This window comes from Pezoporus occidentalis, unplaced genomic scaffold, assembly GCF_034315485.1.
Source record: "Pezoporus occidentalis ecotype Australia unplaced genomic scaffold, CSIRO_AGI_Poc_V1 ctg107, whole genome shotgun sequence".
NCBI classification, from domain to species: domain Eukaryota; kingdom Metazoa; phylum Chordata; class Aves; order Psittaciformes; family Psittacidae; genus Pezoporus; species Pezoporus occidentalis.
The window spans coordinates 2,213,664-2,225,388 of NW_026912854.1; the positions used below are offsets into that span (position 1 = coordinate 2,213,664).

Genomic DNA, 11,725 nt, shown 5'->3' on the forward strand with positions numbered 1-11,725 from the left:
CTGCGCACGCGTGAGGCGGTGGCGCTCCCGTCAGTCAGGTTGATTGGCAGGAGCGCCAGCCAATCAGACGGCAGCCTGCCCTGCTCGCCCCGCCGGCTCCGTGCCGGGTGAGGGAGGGCCGGCAGCGGGAGCGGGGCTCACGAGCCCCCGGCGGGCTCTGGCCTGACCCCTGCTGGCGGTGCTGTGCGCTGCGCGCAGGGAGCGCGGCCCGCCACAGCGGCCTGCTCGCCACCTCAGCGGGGCACAAGCGGCGGGTTCATGGAACCATGGAACGGTTTGGGTTCGGTTGGAAGCCACCTTCAAAAGTCATCCCGTGCAACCGCTCTGCAGCGAGCAGGGACATCTGCATCTAGAGCAGGTTGTCCAGAGCCACATCCAGCCTGGCCTTCAGCGTCTCCAGGGATGGGGCGTCCACCACCTCCCTGGGCAACCTGAGCCAGAGTGCTTTCACCCTCATGGTAAAGGATTTCTTCCTCATGTCCAGCCTGAATCTCCCACTTTTAGTTTATTACCCCTCATCCTGTCACAACAGCTTTTCATAAACAGAAACCGGAGGCTCTTACCTCCGTTACAAGTAGGGCATCACCGCCAGGTTGACCCCACCGTTGCGCAGGAGCGGTGCCAACCAACAGGGTTATCCTTACTGCCCCAAAGGACCAAAGAAAGCCAGGCCTTTTCAGGAATGGTGCTGTAAAATTGCTACACCATTCATTGTCTGCATAATGGTGGGGGTACAGCCTGTAGCAATGGAATTTCCAGTCAGGGGTCTTTTTCTTCATTAAAAGTATTTGCAACTTACGCAATAAAATAAATAAATTTTAAAAAAGATTTAAAAAAATCAGCTAATGTTTCACAATGGGAAGGCCTAAGGAAAAAGAGAGGGAAAGAAAGGAATGCCGTGTTGAAATCAGCAGAACAATGAGCCGGCTCTGCCTGCAGAACAGCACTAGATGTTATGTCAGCCTTTTGCATTCAAACATTATAAATTGCCCCCTTCACTGTCTCCTTAACCCCATGTGATGTGGTTTAAGATTGCTTTTTGCCAGGGGTAAGCTAACGAAAAGTAATCCCTTCCAGAACAAGAAATAACACAATACAGAGTACTTGGGGAATGGGTTTTGCTTGCTTGCAGTTTTCATGGAAATTGAGAGCATGGGCACAGAATGCAGTCATTTGGCTTTTAACATGGCAAGAAAAACATTTTTGCTTCCCCAGGTTTTCCTTCAGCAGTTTTTAAAGCATATTCACTGTTTTCAGGGGTGTATTTTCATTTTCAGAAGTTTGCATTAGCACTGTAATGACAATGGAGCAATTTTAACTAACAAGGAAAGGACTAGCCAAAGGTTTTGTAGCTCTGGCTTCCTTACAATACCAATACAATCACAAATGCAAAACACTGTAGGTGAAAATGCTGATTTTGGTGTATTCCACTGTATAGATCCATTCTGGAATCCTCAGGTAATATTTCCAAAAGCGTTCTTTCTAGTGAGAAATGGAGTTCATTCTTCTGATTCCAAAGGGAAGATGAACAAGATGCTTCCTTTGATTGACAGCAAAATCTCAGTAATACACTCAGAAAATACACTCTTCTGCTAATCACTTGCTGTCATGATTCTGATACTTATGTCAACACTGGTACTATGATTGCATAAGATGCCATAGAGAGGAGAAGCAAATGTATAGCCTAGGACACAATGTCGTGCATCATTATTTCTGGTTTATAGTTTCATTAGCATTAATTCTTCCTAGTGACTTCAGACAAAGGCTTTAACCCTGGGGAAGAGGCAAACAGAGCTTCCTGAGGCTGTGCCACCAGCACAGACATCCCTTTCCCATATCCCACCATCTTTTTGCCTCCAGTGAATCCTGGAGGATGTATGATGCAGGTCTGACGCTGTGTCTTGATGCCTAAGATGAAGCTGGGCTGTTACGAAACTCCCTTCTTCACAAGCCCTGCACCAGGACCCCTGTATAAGGGAACCCTGCACTAAAGAAGAGTGGTAAGAACATAATATCCATCCTTTCCTCATTGATTCTAACATGAAGACCAAACTGTGCCCTTGGATTGTGCTGAATATCCCATCATGCCAGAGACTTGGCCTGCAAATAGGCCATTTCACCCACGTCTGGAAGGTTGGTAGACCATAGGTAGGTAGATAGAAGGGCTGGTCTATTTTATGGCAAAACACAGCAGTTTGGATTAATCTGTATTTCCTATTGCAAATACTATGTAATCAGGAACAATTTTGATGGACAGCATTTAGGATCTCTGTGCCAAACCAAAGCTGATTAAATTGCTTTTGTGTGCTCCTATGATAATCACAGAGGCAACATAGGCTGACATTATCCAGTAAAGGAATATATTTAGGTCAGGAATAAGACAGGTTTCCTAAGTAATCCAACGTGTGATGTGGATTTAAACTAGCATTGCTCAGAGCACATCTCTCTTCTAAGAGCCCCACTAGAAAAACAGATGAACAACTCAACCAGACTTAAAGAACGCAGCCACTACAAGCTTGACTTTCAGCTGGGACTGTGCTTTACTGCACCAAAAGGCTTCATTTATTACATTACCTTGGTAAGTGTAGTTGGGGCGGAAATCCTTTAAACTGGACATTTGCTAGGGGGAAATATGCTGTATTTTCAGAAAGTACAGACTGAGTTTCAAATAGTGTGAATTTTATTTGTTCCCTTGCTTTTCATTTGTTAAATAAGGGAGGTTCTCAAGAAAATGCTGGCTCAATGGAAGGCATTTATATTAAAGGTTGGAAAAGCACACTGTCATTTATATTTTACACTAAATTGCTGTATGATGACATGGATGCATTAGTGTCAACTGTTGTCAGAGCTCCCTCATATAACTGAGGGAATCGGAAATCAAAGCACACAATGAGGAGAAAGAAAGAAAAAAAAATAAGGGAGGATAACAAAAGAAAAGAAAATATGTTAAAATAGAAAAATACAGAAGCAAGGAACGAGACAAAATTCGTATTTCATTAACAAGAGGTAGCTGTCAAGTGGACTCAGTTTCTGGGTGGTTGAACTCTGCATTTTTACAAGGCTGTGGGAGTTAAGAAACCTTTGCCTGTCATGCATGCTGAAAAGATTTACTGAGTTCATAGTTTTCCTAGTATAATATTGCATTTGTGTCACTAAATCACAGAAAGTTTCTCAGGCCCTCTCCTGACTGATTTACACAAGAGATGGGGAATGAGACTTCCTTCTTTTATGTTTCAGTTACAAAATACCCCCTGTTCTTTCTTATCCATATGGTGCAGCTGTACCATTTGCTGACAGAATAATTCTGCACCGGAGCAAAGGGCCTGAGCGAACTTCAATGCCATTATGTTCATTTAGACCATGATGTTAATTTACAGTACCTGAGACTGGCAACTCTGCAGCGTCATGCACATGGATTCATCACATCATCACATCAGCAATTTCACCAGCCAAATTGTAGCACATTTTAGATCCTTGAAATCATTTTCTGGACGATGGAAAAATGAGGAGATTGTTAAAAAATACATTTTTCACCAAAAAAAAGTGTTCTTACCAGCTCTAGTTCCTTTAGAACTTGCAGTTCCTGGAAGACTCGTTATGCTGTAAGCTTCAAGCAGTGCTGACCTCATTCTTGCCATCTTCTTCTCATATTTTAAATGATTAAATGAAACTACAGAACACAGGTAAAATAAATCATAAATCATGCATGAGAATGTTACCTACAATATTACCTTAAAGTTTTTAAAACTAAAGTAGGTGCTCCAAGCATAGCCTGTATGCTTTGGAAAGGAAAGGGCTGAGTGCATGAAATGGGTTTTACATGAGTTCATGACATTTTTTTCTTTACTTTCCATGTTATTCCTCTGAACAAAAATCCATCCAGGAACATGAAATCTTTTCTGCAACAGTAGCATGCTTACACTAGAGGGTGCTCGTTAGACAGGATTTGGGGCTTCTTAGGGAATTGCTTTGGAAATCTCGTTTTTCAATAGCTGGGGAAAAAATGTACGTGAAGTAAGAAGCAGTTGTTTTTAGAGGGAGAAATAATACTGAGATTGGAACAAACACAATTAAAATGTATCAGGGATGATATTTCCCATACACATACCCATGAGGGACACTGCCAGTATACATTTCACTAGAGACTACATATATAATTACATTGAGGCTCTGTTAACAGATGAGTAATCTGTAATATTTCAGTCTGCTTTTGCTTAAAACTCTATTATGACGTGGAAAATAGATTAACTAATGGAATATGAAAATAAGATCATGGCTGCTTGGTAATGAGGGACAGAAACATCCAATGGAATAAAACAACAGTCTGTAGAAGCAGTCCATAGTACAAATACAGCCTCACTGAACGTCTGGTGTGATATGATGGAGGGTTCTCTCACCTTGCAATAAAGCATGAAAGAAGGTAAAGGGAACGGAAATAAGCCAAGAGGTTAGTTTAAGATGGTGTGTGCCCTGCACTGCCCCTCACTCAGAGATTCTGGAGCTCCATCTCTGGGACTCTAGTAACACCCTGATAAAGTGGTACCCAGGGAATCCCAAAAAATCTGACATGAGATGGAGGAGAATGAAGTCTGAAAGGAACTCTGTCTTGGCTCATGCTTCTCCCAAGCTTGAACACTATTTCCGTCAGCTGGATTTGTCACTGGTACCACTTGAAAGGTAAGAAAGCCCCAGCTGGTTTATAGTCCCGTCTAACCCCACAGACTTTGCAGGAACCTGCAAGATAAAGCTAGGTAGCAGTGCCAGGCTTGTACTTGGAAACTGGAAAAAGAAAGTGGGCTTACAACTTGGGTTCTGCTCCTCATCAAGTCCAGTGCTTCTCCTTCAGAACAGGACTTACCAGAAGATCACCTTCTCCAGGCCTGGCAAACCCATCTGCTCTGCAGATCCTGTCCTAAGTGGGAGAATCTGGATATCCCGTGAAATGAAATGCTTTGATGAAGAAGTACATCATCGCTCTTTCCCTGGTGGGACTTTGCCACTGATGTCAACTGTGGTGAGTCATCCTGCTCCCAGCACTGGTGCTCTGCCGGGCCCTGGCATACCGGTGAGGCCTCTCTCTCCAAAGCACCATGCAGTCATACCTACTACTGCACAAAACACTGCATGGTGTTTTGTGTTTCTGGGATATCCCTACTTCATTTTCTACATCTGCTGTAGAGCCTGGACCAGCAAAAAATAGGGGATCAGGTAGACAGGGTGGAAGAGGAAGCGATAAGGAAATGAATGGCAATAGTGGAAGGAACACTGCGCTTTTCTCAGGTTAAGAAAAAAATGAAGTCCCTACCTGATCAGCCAAAAATCAAGTGATATATTATTGAGAACATGTATGTTCTTACATGAATATGAAAACATTTGCTTTTCAACCGATATTATCCCAGCACCACAGAGGAGTTGACAGACTTCAAAAGGCCCAAAGATAAAGTATGAGCATTTGTAAAAATCTCATTCTTTGGGGACAGATTGTCACTAGCCCCGTGCTGCCTGACTTGGCATTGTGTTGCCACAGCAAGGTATCTGTGACTTGCCTGCAGGGGTTTGCAGTTGGGCAGGCAGCCTCCTCCGCTCGGGCTGCCTGCCAGTCCTGCCTGCCCCTGCCCAAGGCAACAGCCTGCCTTTCTCAGAAGGACCCCTACAGAGACAAGGCATTGGTTAGAGGAGGAGAGGTCAAGAGGGTTATATGGGTCCATCAGTCCATAAGGAGGCACATGCTTTACCATGACTGATGTATTTATACAACCCAGCTCTCTGACATAGAAAAGCAGAGTCTTTTTTTTCTTACTAGGTGTAAGTGCATTTGTCAGTGTACAATAGATATCTCTGATTTTTTTCCCTGTATATCAATGGACAACAGTCAACTATATTCGTAGCTTCATATCCTGAGGCTCTGTCGTGGTTTAAACCCAGTCAGGTAACTCGTTCACTCACTCCCCCCCTTTCTTGCCCTCCCCCTGCTCCCGGAGGGACGGAGAGGAGAATCGGAAAGAATGCAACTCCCACGGGTTGAGATAAGAACAGTTTAGTAACTAAGGTATAACACAAATCACTACTGCTACCACCAATGATAATAATGATAAAGGAAATAACAAGGGAAGAGAATACATCACCTCACCACCAGCCGACCGATAACTCGCCCCCCAAGCCCGACCAAGCTCTGACCGATACCTCCTCCAACCCTGCAGTCCCCCAGCCCTTCCGGCTAACTCCCAGTTACATCCTGGGCATGACGTGCTGTGGTATGGAATACCTCTTTGGTCAGTTTGGGTCAGGTGTCCTGTCTCTGCTTCCTCCTGGCTTCCCCCCTCCTCCCTGGCAGAGCATGAGGCTCACAAAGTCCTTGGCCAAACCAAAACATCGCTTGTTATCAGCTCTGTTCCCGAGCTGAAAGTCAAAACACTGCACTGCACCAGCTACCAAGAAGGGGAAAAATGACTGCTACTGCTGAACCCAGGACATTATCCACCCCTTATTCCATACCATTCACGTCATGCTCAGATCCCACATTTTCAATATACCATCACTCTTATCTCAGTACACTCTTATCATAGTGCATGGACCAGTCCCTATAAAGCTGCTGAGTCCATCTGGTCCATGATGTCAGGCTCCATCTCTTGTAACAGTCTTCCAGAGCAGGAGAGACTGTGTGCAGTGTTCACACTCGTGAATAACCTGGGCAATAGTGTCCATTGCTAAGTCCACCCCTCGATCATGAGTCCATCTCTGTGTTGCATCTCTGCTCTGATGGCCTGAAGTGCATTGGGCCCACCAGGCTCAAAATAATTCACTGTCCCCTTCAGCAGTTTCTGCAGCTTGTTGCTGGGGACTCCATACAGCTGCCTTCCATCTCCAATGCTTCCAAAGCACTGGAGGGGCCCAGTGGACTAGATGCTTGCCCATGCTGTCCCACACACCCTGCCACTCCTGGCTGTCCAGCCTTGGGGAAAACTTCTTGGTCCCCCCATATCCTCGTCTAACCCCAGACAAGACCCAAACCTGACTCTGCTTAACTTTTGAGATCAGACAAAATGGTCGTGGGTAGAACACAGCCTGTGTGTGTGCCAACATGCTGATCCCCATCACAATCAGCAGGCAGGTACCAAGGACACCCAAAGGCCATTCAAAACCTTCAGAACTCTCAACTGATGCTGCTGTACTTGTCACTGGGGCTGGTGTAGCTGCTGTGCTTGCCGGCTCTCCCACCGCCAGCTTCTCTTTTCCTGAGTCCAGCTCTTCCTCCTCTGCCTTGCTGGGAAATGCTGCGTGGTCTCCTGCATCCTCCTGGGGCTCGGCGGGCGGCTTCCGGGGAATGCTCTCGGCCGTCGCGGGGCTGGGCTCGGCCGCGGGGCTCGGCTCCTCCGCGGGGCTCGGCTCCTCCGCCGCCTTCTCCCGCTGCTCGGCAGCCGCTTCCTCCTGCTCCTCGACCGCCCCGACCTCCTCCACCGGCAGCCGTCCCCTCGCGGCCTCCGGCCCCGCTCCCGCCGCCGCTTGGTCCCCGGGGCCGCTCTCCCCGGCCGGTTCGGCTGCCGCCGGCTCCCGGGGCCGCTCCCCCTCGGCTCCCCGCAGCCTCACGAAGATGGAGAGTAGGGTGAGGGCCAGGACGGTGAAGAGCAGCCGGACGGCCAGGTACAAGTCCACGGCCACGTCCGTCCCGCCCTGCTGCTGGAGCCCACCCGTGTTACAAGCCATTGCCATAAAGCACAGTGAGACAAGAACCTTAGCCCAGGCCCCATACTTGATAAACACTAACACAGCAAATACCGGCTCTACGTAAGTTACAACATTCTGAAGCTGTGAGATCAACAAGAACAACTCTGAGAGCCAATAAATCAGCATTGTGACGAGTGACTATTAATCCAGTCAAATCTGTCGTTATCTCAACCCTTCGTGCCCCACGTTGGGCGCCAAAAAAAAACTGTCGTGGTTTAAACCCAGTCAGGTAACTCGTTCACTCACTCCCCCCCTTTCTTGCCCTCCCCCTGCTCCCGGAGGGACGGAGAGGAGAATCGGAAAGAATGCAACTCCCACGGGTTGAGATAAGAACAGTTTAGTAACTAAGGTATAACACAAATCACTACTGCTACCACCAATGATAATAATGATAAAGGAAATAACAAGGGAAGAGAATACATCACCTCACCACCAGCCGACCGATAACTCGCCCCCCAAGCCCGACCAAGCTCTGACCGATACCTCCTCCAACCCTGCAGTCCCCCAGCCCTTCCGGCTAACTCCCAGTTACATCCTGGGCATGACGTGCTGTGGTATGGAATACCTCTTTGGTCAGTTTGGGTCAGGTGTCCTGTCTCTGCTTCCTCCTGGCTTCCCCTCCTCCCTGGCAGAGCATGAGGCTCACAAAGTCCTTGGCCAAACCAAAACATCGCTTGTTATCAGCTCTGTTCCCGAGCTGAAAGTCAAAACACTGCACTGCACCAGCTACCAAGAAGGGGAAAAATGACTGCTACTGCTGAACCCAGGACAGGCTCTTACATTGCTTTCACTTCTCTGAACTTTACTGCAAGGCTTGTCTGCTGTTTGTTTCCCCTTGTTGGACTGGATTTATGGTATTGAGCCTCCTTAGCATAAAGCAGGAACAAATTTAGTAGATAAATCTGACTACTGGAGCTGTATCAAGTTGTGCTCTTCAAGGCATCTTAAAATAGCAGTCCCACTGAGTAAGACTATGAGCAAGCAGCACCCACAAGCATGTGCTGCCTTTGCTGTCTACTAGAAACGTAGATCAGACAGCAGTGTTAGACATCTCAGGAGTTTCTAGAAAGAACATGGCTGGAAGGATGGTCAGTTGGAGTCACTTGGTCAATGAAATTGTTCAGTCAGAGGATACTCAGCCAGCTAGGAGCCATGAAGTCAGGAAGGGGAGGCTAACCTTGCCACACTGATGGCCCTGAAGCTCTGCCAAATTACATAGAGTTAGGTAAGGACTCTCATCTTTCCTTCTTGTCAGTACAGAGAAGCAGAAGAAAGATGTTGATGTGAATATGGGGGAGGAATGAAATAAAACCGATGTTAAAATAAGTGTCTCTCTATACATGTATACGTGTATTTAAAACCCAAATGCACATATATGCATATATATTTATATGTGTGTTTGCTTGAATTGTGCAGTGTTAGCTTGTGACAGATGCAGAGATGTATCACTGCTCTTCCAGACTGTACATGTTGCAGAGCTTATTGATAATCGGACACAGCAGGTGGTAGCTATAAAAATCATAGACCTTGAGGAAGCAGAAGATGAAATAGAAGATATACAGCAAGACATAACAGTTTTAAGTCAGTGTGATAGTTGTTATGTAATTAAATACTATGGATCATATTTAAAGGGCACAAAACTATGGATAATAATGGAATACTTGGGTGGAGGGTCAACTTTGGATCTTCTGCATACTGGCCCATTTAATGAGCTACCAGATTGCTACCATGCTAAAGGAGATCTTGAAAGGTCTTGGCTACCTACACACAGAGAGGAAAATCCACAGGGATATAAAAGCTGCCAATGCCTTATCAGAAGATTCCTAATAATATTCCTGTATTACTATAAAGACACTCTTCTGCATGCACGACATTGCAGTATTTTTGACTGGGTGAATATGAAAGGCATAACCAGGTAAATCTGCAGTTATCTCTGGAAGTAATATTATGTTGAAGCTGAAGTACAAGATGCATGCCAGGTTTACTCTGTCTCCTAGCAATGGAAACGATACAAAGATATAGATCTATTTGTATTATGGAACTGTGTTGTTTAAGCTGTATTCCACAGTGTGGCTCACCTAAACCTTACCATTTGTCCCCATGTCCCCTCAGCTTGCTGCAATGGATCTGTGCCAGCTGCACTGATGGCCACCAGGAATGAGAGAGTAACTCATCTTTTTCCCACTGTCCGTCCAACAGACTTGCAAGCTAAGATGCCTTTGAGGTCAAAACTGCTAGATGTACGTTAAGTACATACATAGAATTCTTGTCATATTGAGATACTTTGTAATGTTTTTCTTGGCTGAGTTTTCCACCTTATGCTTTTAATCAACAAACATGACAAACCTTGCTGAGAGCCAAAGCAGCAAACAGGGGCAGGTGGCCTTTTAGCATCCCTCCTCTGTGCCTTCTGCTGCTGCCTTTGGCATCCTCCTGGTAGAGCCAGGAGGCAGCATGACCTAACAAAACCTTCAGGTCATTCTGCGAAGGAAAAATGCTACTGGGAAAAGAAAATAGAAAGCAGAGGCAGCAGATTCAGTGGTGATGGAATCTGAGCACGAGCACTCAGTGAAAAAGGTCTCATGGACACCAGGGAGAAGTAGGTAGGATATAAGAAACATGGAGAGAAGGCACCCACTGGAGAGAGCAAGGAGGAGGAAGAGATGTATAATATACACATCAAAAGCTGGAGTTCCCAATTTCATTGCTATGGCTTCCAAGCATGTATAAAGTTATCATCTCCAAGAGGAGAATTTAGGCTCTGTACAGCAAAACCAGGGGGAAGTTGTGGAAAAATGGTACATGGGCTTTATGCATTAGCAGCAATCTTTCATTCCTGCATCTGCTGTGCTGATTATTTGCAGTGCTTGAACTATTTTGGTTTGTTGGGGTTTGTGTGTGTAATTGGCACATATCACAAGCAAACTCCAACCCAGCAGTGATAGCTTTGTCTCTCTAAATTTAAAAGTGTTTATTCAGCTCCTGCAGTTGGAGATTTGGAGACAAGCCTGGTTCAGATTCTACACTGTTAGCAAAGTACTTTAGAGGGTATTTCAGGTTAAACTGAGACATGTTGACAGAGCATATCCCTTCTCTCTTCCTCAAAGAACTCCAGTTAAAAGGGACATCAAATTTGTCAGCTAGGTGGTAGAAGCGTGTTTCAGCTCTAGGTCTTCATTAGCAGACAGAAAAATGACACCTCAGTTTTTTCATAACACACCTCAGTCTTAAGAGTGCCTTTGTGAGGCAGTAATAATGTGAAAAGGTGTACTTTAAACTCTTTTTTCTCAGTCATTGCCTTTGAAGAGTGGTGTGAAAGCAGACAGAGCTCTCTGATCAACATCCACTCACTGCTTATAGGAAAGACTCATGAAGTAAAGTAAATTTTCCAGGTAGGACACAGAAAGGAGTTCTCAGAAGTATCTGAGCTATTATCTGTGGAATTCCCATCTCTGCTACACGATAACATGGCCAGATCTTATACCTTACAGAACAGTGTTATGGAATGTATGTGTACAGTCCACTGCAAGTATGAATTTATTGATGGGAGGGAAGGTGACAGGCGTTTACACCATTCAGCCAAAGCAGCACACAACTCCCCGGCTCTCCTCACCCTGGCAGATCACTACATTCACATAATGTATATTGAGCACTGTTGTGCTGTTAGGTCACTTTCAGTTAAGTTGCTTTCTCTGTTAAGTGTTGACCATTCAGAGAAGTAAATGCATGAACAGACTAAAACACATTCTTGTGTAGTATGACTTCAGCAATGTCCTTAAGCCTGCAGGAAGAGTACAGAATCTTCCTACACCATGCCTACATTAACTGGTTACAGAACTGTAACTGCTAAGATAGAATAACTCGTTCCTATTTGATGTGCAACAGGCACTTCAAGACGCGCACATTACATTTCAAGGAAGGGTTTCACAAGCAAAGCAACAGATTGCAAAACAAGTAGAGCAACAGACGGCCACAGTGTAAAGCCTATCTTCTGCTTTAA

The 11,725-nt window shown here is 45.5% G+C and overlaps 1 long non-coding RNA gene across 1 annotated transcript in view; it reads right to left on the reverse strand.

Moving 5' to 3' along the window:
* LOC134165543 (uncharacterized) overlaps positions 1–11,725 on the reverse strand; it is a 217,546-nt gene that overhangs the window by 65,496 nt on the left and 140,325 nt on the right. The gene's annotated exons all lie outside the window — the stretch shown is intronic.